Source organism: Myxine glutinosa, chromosome 9, assembly GCF_964187855.1.
Source record: "Myxine glutinosa chromosome 9, kmMyxGlut1.1, whole genome shotgun sequence".
Classification (NCBI taxonomy): Eukaryota; Metazoa; Chordata; class Myxini; order Myxiniformes; family Myxinidae; genus Myxine; species Myxine glutinosa.
In genome coordinates this window covers 106,119,910-106,129,165 of record NC_136269.1, presented here as the reverse complement: position 1 = coordinate 106,129,165, position 9,256 = coordinate 106,119,910, and positions in this window count along the sequence as shown.

Sequence of the window (9,256 nt, the reverse complement as noted above, 5' to 3'; positions counted from 1 at the left end):
AAGTGGTGTCAGGAGTGGGATTTGAACCCGTCGGACAAATTTTTTTGTCCGCGGCGAGACATCGACACGGTCGGACAAATTTTTTTGTCCGCGGGGAGACATCGACACGGTCGGGCGTACATTGCGCCCGACGTTCGAACGCAAAATTTTTATAGTCGAGGCGGAGAAATTTAATAATCAATCGGGCAAACGGAGCGCGATATCGTGTCTTCGTCAAATTTAAATTGTTTCAGGAATTATTAAAATAAATACGCGCGCGGGAAACAATCTTCCGGAAAGCGGATGTCGGAAATTGATGAGATGGAAGTACGCAGCGAGGCCTCCGTCAGCGTCGGGAGTGAGCCGGAAATAGGGGAATTTGATGCAGAGGTGAGCCTTGGAGCTTCCCTCGTCCCGAGCACCAACTTATGCCCCTCCCCTACCGGGGAGTCGGGAACAAATGGGACGGCCCCGAGAGACTACCAGGCTATAATGAAATTTTTTAAGGAATTCATGGATGCTCAGATGGAGCAGATGAACCGAATGATTAACAAAATGGAAGGACGAACGAATGGTGCTGTGGGGGCACAGGAGAAGCCAAAGGTGGCAAAAATTGAATCGGAACAGGGGAAAGCTAAATTGGGAATGGGAGAGAGTACGGCCCATGCAGATGTGCACGGGGCTCAGGAGCCGGGAATGGCAAAATTGGGAATTGCACAGGGAATGGCAATTGAAGTAAATGGGGAGACCGCAGGTCCACAGGTAGAGGGGGAATGCCTGCAGGTAAACGTGGAGAGTCCACAGGTGAGCGGGGAAGGAAATTTGGAATGTGAGAGTTGTAATGGGGAATGTTTCCCACATTCTGGCCTGGTTGTTTATCGGGACCGTGTGGATGTCACAACACCCCAACCGGGGGATGAATTTGAAATTGTGCAGCACCAGGGCGGTGGTGCGGAGCAAGAGGGGGTAGAGTTTTTGGGGGTCCATGCGATAGAGCCGGACCGGGTATTTATTGGGGATATTGATCAAAGCCTGGCGGGGCCAGGAATGATTTGTAATGATGAGGATGATTTGATCCAGCGGCTGGAGACCTGTGACAGTCCCATGGAGGTAGAGCTTGTTCAGGCCCAAAGGAGCCTGGGAGATGAGGTGAGTTGGTCCGAGGAGGTGGTTGGAATGACCGAGGGGACGCTCACTGTACACTGCTATTTGGAAACAGAGGCTCCAAAATTGGACAACCAGTTGGGGGAGTGTGTTGGCTCCGGGCTGGATTTGGATCTTGGAGGATCGGGAGATAGAGCTTCTGGAGATTTGGTCCCTGTAGGGAATTTGGATCAACTGCAGGGAGGGGCAGAACAACCGGTGGTAGAGGTTGTTCCCTGCAGCTGCGGAATGGCAGTGGGAATAAAAATTTGTAAAATAAAATTTAAAATAAAATTACAATGGGAACTTGATTTGGAGCAGCCATGGTTGGGATTGGTCCCCGGGCTGCGGGATTTGGACATGGAGAGGTCATGGGTGATGGCCTCGGGCAAAAGTTGCCCCTTTCAAAATTTGGGTATGCCGGCCAGTTGGGGGGCTGTGATGGCGAGATTTGGACGTGGGGTCCAGCCTTGGGTGTCGAGGTACGACCTGGGTCCCACGGGGGGTCTGGTGGAGTGTGGCGTCCCTTGTCCGTCGGGGCGCCGTCCGAGCTGGTGGCTCGGGCCGGCAGGGTCACCGGACCCTGGTGGGGGTTAAGACCTCCAGGGAGGTCCGAGGTGGTTTCTCAAGCCTGGGATGGCAAATATTGAGGACCACTGGGGGGAGGTGTTGTGGGTCGCGCTTTGGTGGTGGCACCGCAGATGGCCAGCTTGGGCCTGATGTAGTGATCACCCGGGCATGCGACCTGACACCCTCTCCCTGAGACTTTGGGACAACTGGCATGTGATGACCTGCCATGCCGTGTTGGTCGATGGACGCGGGTCAAACCGAATGGACAGGGATGGAGATAGCCTGCCGGACAACCATTGGGGCATCTGTGGAACGTGATGGTGTGAGTGACCTTCCACAGATGCTCCGTTATGATTTATGGACTCTCGGGTTGGGAAGAGAGCCATGGGGATGTGAATCGGGAGATGTGTAACGCGCCGAGCATATGGGCCATGCTCGGCTGGCATGTGTATGGCAAAGCATCCTTCTTTGGTGAGGTGAGTGAAATGTGACAAATGGTTGGCATGGGTAATCTGTGGGTTAGATGGAAATTTAAGGGTGGATTTTGAAATGCCATGGTGGACACTGTACAGTGACGCCATTATTGATCCAGGTGTGTAGACCAAAGTGTTGGAGGCTGTGATGAAATTAATAGGGTAGCAAGACACAGCTTTCAACTGGTTGCGGGGGCAACTGTGCTGATATTTGGGACGCGGGATGATGGGGATGTAGTTGTGTAGCCTGAGGGTCAACGTGGTGCTGTGCGTGTCCGAGGTGTGTGGACCATGTCTTCTGGGTGGGTCTCCTGGTGGAGCATGGCTGTTGACTGGACCTTGGTGTGGTCAAGTGTGGGTGAGCACTGGGGGGGGCTGCAGTTCTGTAGTCGGACTGGGGGATGATGGGGAGGTGCAGGGGACGTGGCTGTAGGGATGCCACGCACTGCGACCGTGCCCCCCAGGGCCGAGGTTGTGTGTGCGGTAGTGTGTGTTGTGGCAGCAAGTGCTCACCACATTGGCCAGCTGGGGCTGCTGCAGCTGTGTTCCTCGCAGGGGGGCCGAAGGATGGATGGTGGGTCGCACCCTTATGGACACTCATGGGCCATGTTGGCGTTTTGACTGCTCACCTTGTCCCGGTGACCCTTGCACGGTAGAGGTGCAGAGCTGACGTGGCTGTAGGTAGTTGTGTAGCGATGATCACCGTTGGATGCGGATCCACATACCTGCCAGTGTAGTGGGGACAAAAGAGAAATTTGGAAGTATTTGGTAGGCCCAATGTGAAATTTTGGGAATTGTATGGGTGGATTGCACTTTGAACCTGACCAACCTGCAACTACCTGCACGTGAGGTGAGTGTTTAGAGGAGTACTGTCCCAGGCTTCAGGACTTGCTTTGGAAATTGGGGACATGTAAATTGGAGTTGGGAGGCGGGTGAGAGTGATGACATGGCCGGTGAGGGGATGGAATGGGAGCCACAGTGTCTTGTGGGTGGCGTATGTTTTTGTATTGTGGTTACGTGTTTTGATGTGGTCGTGAGAGTGGAACCTGGAGAGTGTGTGATGATTATTGGAGATAATGAGGGGCGATAATTGTGCTTTTTGGAAATGTGCTAATGGAAATGTGTAAGGATTCAATGATTCGAACTGTGAAGGGGGATTTCACATGTGGCAGGCCATGGCAAGCCTTGTAACACCTTTTACACCATCTATGAATTGTACTGAATTGTGCTGAGTTGTGTGGAGAATTGAATGGCAGTGGGGGAGGAAGTGTGTTTTGGGGACCATGGGTGGGGAAGGTGTGTGTGTCCGCAGGTACAGAGCAAGCTCTGAGGAGCGATGCCTGCGGGCCCCCCTCTGCGGCAATTACCCCTGGCAGCCGGTGGTAACTGGAAATTGGAGCTCGTCGGTGGAGGGTCTGGTTGGGCGCCGCGGGGTGAGGAAGTCCCCCGGTGACCCGTGTTGCTGCGCGAAAGCAGGAGGCAAAGGAGCCTGGTGTGTGTGGAGACCCTCACCGGCGAGGTAACGGCGGAAAGGGGCTGTTGGGCTGTCACGGGGCCAAGAGGTAAAGGGGGGGGGGCAATGAACTTGTAAGTCGGTTGACTTGTTTTTGGGACTGCGGGCACCACAGCCTGATGTGCCCCCCACCATCTTTTTGTGCGGTACCTCCCCGCTGCCTAGTTGAGGAATGCACACACACGTGAATGACATCAATGCCATGGTCCTGCAGGGGGTGTATTGGGAATAAGTGCTTTGTTGATTTTTGAAATGCCTTGATGACCTATGGAATGAGAATGAGTGGTTAAGGGGTCTGTGTAGCATGAATGTGGGCGAAATCCACCGAGCCGTGTCACTCACCTGTAACATCTGGACAGGGCCCGAGGAAATTTAGGGGGATGCATTGGGGATGGCCCCGCAGGTAAGGTGGAGTCTTGTGGCATCCACCGGGGGACGCGGTCTGTAGACCGGGGTATGTACAAAGGTTAGAGTTTTGAGTTTTGGAAAGATGGTTAAGTTTTGTGGTTAAGTTAGTGTTGTGTGTTGTTGTTTCCTCCCTCCACAGGAACAACGAAGAAGATGTACATACTTGCATGATGGTTAAGGGGTTCAGCATGTTAAGGAAGTGTAGGTAGGTAGTCCGACTCACTTCCCACAGCCCTTCCTGATTTATTTCATAGGTTAATTAAGTGTGTGACAGTAAGTGTTAAGGCTGGAATGGTAGCCCTGCGGTGAACCTTGCAGGAGCTACGGTTCCAGGGGGGGGGCTGTGTTATGAATTTGGTAATGCAACATCTAGAGCTAGGTAGATCTGAATAGGTAGGTATTCGGCTGTCGTGACAGGGACTCTACATGTAATAAGTTATTGATGTTCAGGCGGTTGTCGGGGTAAGATGTATGAGTGTGGATCTACCTGGAGATTCGAGTGTTAAATAGTGAGGGATTAAAGGTAACGCCCCTGTGAGTATCACCTAGTAATCAAACCTTTGTCCTTTATGGCACTGCAAACCACATAAACATTAGTTAGGTCCTTAGTGCAACATTAAATAATTCCCTTTCCCTGACATTGACTTCGTAATAAATGGGCACCACCAGGCCAAGAACACCGCCACAATACACCGCCACCGTTTACACCTCCAAGGCCTACAAACCTCGCCTGCGCACCTCAAAGGCCTACCAACCTCGCTGGCACGTGTTACACCAGGACCGCGGGGTCACGGACGGGAGATGTCAGGAGTCGCATGCCGCAGAGGGCGTGACCTGGGCGAGTTTGGAGGCTATGATTGGCTGAGGAGCGCGCCAATGTGACGTCATCGGCCACCAATATAGGCGACGGTCGGACGCCATTTCGGCAGTTCGAGTGGAGTCTAGAGTTGAGAGAGTTGAGTCGCAGAGTTCGTTGTTACAGTTCCGTACCAGAGTTCGTGGCAGTTGGCACAGGACACGGTTCGTTGCACAGTTCGTCGGAGTTGGCACAGGACACGGTTCGTTGAACATTCGTGACCACAGCTCGTTGCAGTTGGCAGTTGGCACTTGGTTTTGGTTGCTTCGTGCAGCCCTGCGGTGGACCGTTGGAGCAAAGGAGCTCGTGGTGTGTGTGGGCCGTTGGACCGACGAGGCCTGGTGGCGCTTGGAGGCGGACGCAGAGGGCCGTGGAACTTGGAGCGAGGTGTGCGATCGGGCCGAAAGGAGCGGTGTTGGACGGCAGCCACAAAGACGACGAAAGACCAGATAAGCCCGAATCCGCGTACATTTTGAACGACGTGACGTGTTCTTTTCGTAATTAATCTCCCTCGTTTTGTGTTTGGTATCAGTCGTGTGGGGACGTCCCGATTTAGTTATTAGTATTACCGGCGCGTGTTTTTTTTCACTGTTATTACTTTTCAATAATAAATCCTTATATTATTTTCTGTACATATTTGAACGCAGTTTCCTGGGTGTTTCATTTTAATAGATAAGGCTGTGGAGCTCGTTGCGTCTGGCCTCCCGCGCGTTTAACTTTGTGTTGAGCTTGAATCCGCCATTGAGTTTTCGCCTCGGGAGTGTAAAGTCTCGCAATCGGTCATCCGTGTTACCCTACGGTGTTCACCAAGGGTAGTCACGCGACAGTATTTTAATTACGAATGAGAGGTTTCATTAGATTATGAATCAAAGAACGACGGGTGAAACAAAGTCCTATTGAACTTTTTCGCAGTTGTTTTATGCAAACTTCCGCATCCGGTCGATGGCGCCCATCATTGAGCGCTTTCATTTTAGAAATATTTTTGCAAATGCTCGACTCTCATTGGGTCCGGTGTTTGGTGACGCGTTTTGTTGAAGATAACCTGGCCCGTGCGGGCCGATGTTGGTCTTAAATTATTTTATTAATACATCGGAGGTGCATAAGATTGTGAATCAAACGACGACGGGTGAAAGAAACTCCTAATGAACGTTTTAAATTTGTTATGCATACTTCCGCCCACGCAAGATGGTTGCGCCCACGGCGCTTCGGATTCTCGAGCCAAGGCATAATCAGGTTTTCAACATAATACGTACTCGTTTATTGACAACACCGGCTTCGCCGGCTACTAGTACTAGTAACGACTGCAAAGCCGCAATGAGCCGGCGAAGCCAAAGCCTCTTGCCACTATTTTACCCATCACTATGGTATCAGTAGGTTAGGTAGTTGGTAGTAGGTAGGTGTAGTAGGTACCGTACCTGGTAAGACTTGGTAAAAGAGAAGAGCAGACAGTCCTCCCCAATACCTGCATACCTCTTGCCACTATTTTACCCATCACCATGGTATCATTAGGTTAGGTAGTTGGTAGTAGGTAGGTAGGTAGTTGGTAGTAGGTAGATGTAGTAGGTACCGTACCTGGTAAGACTTGGTAAAAGAGAAGAGTTATCACGAATTAGCTTGGGTACCCAAGACTTGGGTACATTTATGTCGTGGTTAAGCATAAACGTCGTTCTTCATGCCACATCTGATAGGTCGGTGTGGCGATGAAGAATGGAGGCGAAACATTGTTCCTCGTTTTGGCTTTGACCGAGTGACATGGCGGGCGTTTTGCAGAATCGAGTCGAAAAACACGTTGTTCAAGTGCTCGTACTTTTTCGCTGTGCAGTAAGCGAGTGACTTGATACGTTTCACAGTGCCCAAAGCAATGACGATTTAGCTTAGGAAATTTGAGCATATGATGAGAACTATTTCGAGTAGCATATGCTTACGTGTGATTCGGTTGTTTTGCACCAACTTCGTTCCCGGCGTCGCAGTGATTCCCGTCGCAGTTCCCGGCGTCGCAGTGATTAATTCGGTGAAGAATTCCGTGTCAACTTCGGATATTTCCTGCCGTGAAAAACTCTCCGTATTTCTAAACTAAATATGTAAACCGCTTATACCGTATTTCTGGCCGTGAAAAACTATCCCGTACGCCGTGAGATTTCTAAAAAATAATTTTTCGTCAATGTGAGAATATTTGACGCCGTTTTCACCGTCCGAAACGCGTAATAAGCTTGTAAAAAAATATTTTTTCAAATGCTCGAATCTCATTGGTTCTGGTCTTTGATGACGATTTTCGTTGAAGATAACGAGGTTGGTCTTAACGTATTTTAATTACTAATGAGAGGTTTCATTAGATTATTAATCAAAGAACGACGGGTGAAACAAAGTCCTATTGAACTTTTTCGCAATTGTTTTATGCAAACTTCCGCATCCGGTCGATGGCGCCCATCATTGAGCGCTTTCATTTTAGAAATATTTTTGCAAATGCTCGACTCTCATTGGGTCCGGTGTTTGGTGACGCGTTTTGTTGAAGATAACCAGGCCCGTGCGGGCCGATGTTGGTCTTAAATTATTTTATTAATACATCGGAGGTGCATAAGATTGTGAATCAAACGACGACGGGTGAAAAACTCCTAATGAACGTTTTAAATTTGTTATGCATACTTCCGCATCCGCAAGATGGCGGCCTCCACTGCGCTTCGGATTCTCGAGCCAAGGCATAATCAGGTTTTCAACATAATACGTACTCGTTTATTGACAACACCGGCTTCGCCGGCTATTAACAAACGGACTGATAATGGAGACGAGGAGAATTTGCAGTGTTTCAGCAGCTTCAAGTTCAACATGGAGCACACACACAAATGTGCATGTTTCATTTACCATTCATTTTAGGGGAACTCAAATGGTTCGTGTCATGTTAAAGCTTCACGTGATGGTCGATCTGGCGATGACGTCACGGATGACACATTTTTGCAGATCACAGTCGCCTCAAAATTTGGCACATCTACCTGGTCATGGATGTGGGATATCTGATTGATAGGTCGGTTGATTGATTGATTGATAGGTAGGTCGAGATCGATGTTAGACAAGGTATCAATTTTAAATATACTTGTGAGTGGAAGTTTGGATACGAGACGTCGGTTTTAGTTCGGTACGAAGAGATGAGATATTTAATGGATTTATTACTTGCAAAATCGAAGATTTTTCATGTTTTTTGGTCGGTTCCGTTTGTGTGTCTGTCTGTTTGTGTGTTTGTCTGTTTGTCTGTTTGTTTGTCACCGGCCGACAGGTCACAATTTTCAACCGATCTTCACGAAACTCCACCAAATGGTAGAGTTGGTCAAAAGCAAGAAGCCTATTGTTTTTGGGGTCAATAGGTCAAAAGGTCAACATAGGCCAAAGGTCACCAACATAGACCAAATTTCTAAAATCCTCAATTTTCATCCGATTGACTTGAAATTTGAAGAGGACTTGCATATCTGGTCACTGAATTCAACCACCAAGTATTTTTGAGGTCAATGTAGGCCAAAAGGTCAACATAGGCCAAGTTTCTAAAATGCTCAATTTTCATCCGATTGACTTGAAATTTGAAGAGGCCTTGCATATCTGGTCACTGAATCAACCATCAAGTATATTTGAGGTCAACATAGGCCAAAAGGTCAACACAAGCCAAAAGGTCAACATCGGCCGAATTTCTAAAATACTCAATTTTTACCCGATTGACTTGAAATTTGAAGAGGACTTGCATATCTGGTCACTGAATTCAACCACCAAGTGTATTCGAGGTCAACATAGGCCAAAAGGTCAACATAGACCAAATTTCTAAAATCCTCAATTTTCATCTGATTGACTTGAAATTTGAAGAGGACTTGCATATCTGGTCACTGAATTCAACCACCAAGTATTTTTGAGGTCAACGTAGGCCAAAAGGTCAATATAGGCCAAGTTTCTAAAATGCTCAATTTTCATCCGATTGACTTGAAATTTGAAGAGGACTTGCATATCTGGTCACTGAATTCAACCATCAAGTATATTTGAGGTCAACATAGGCCAAAAGGTAAAGATAGGCCAAAAGGTCAACATAGGCCAAATTTCTAAAATCCTCAATTTTCACCCGATTGACTTGAAATTTGAAGAGGACTTGCATATCTGGTCACTGAATTCAACCACCAAGTGTATTTGAGGTCAACATAGGCCAAAAGGTCAACATAGACCAAATTTCTAAAATCCTCAATTTTCATCCGATTGACTTGATATTTGAAGAGGACTTGCATATTTGGTCACTGAATTCAACCACCAAGTATTTTTGAGGTCAACATAGGCCAAAAGGTCAAC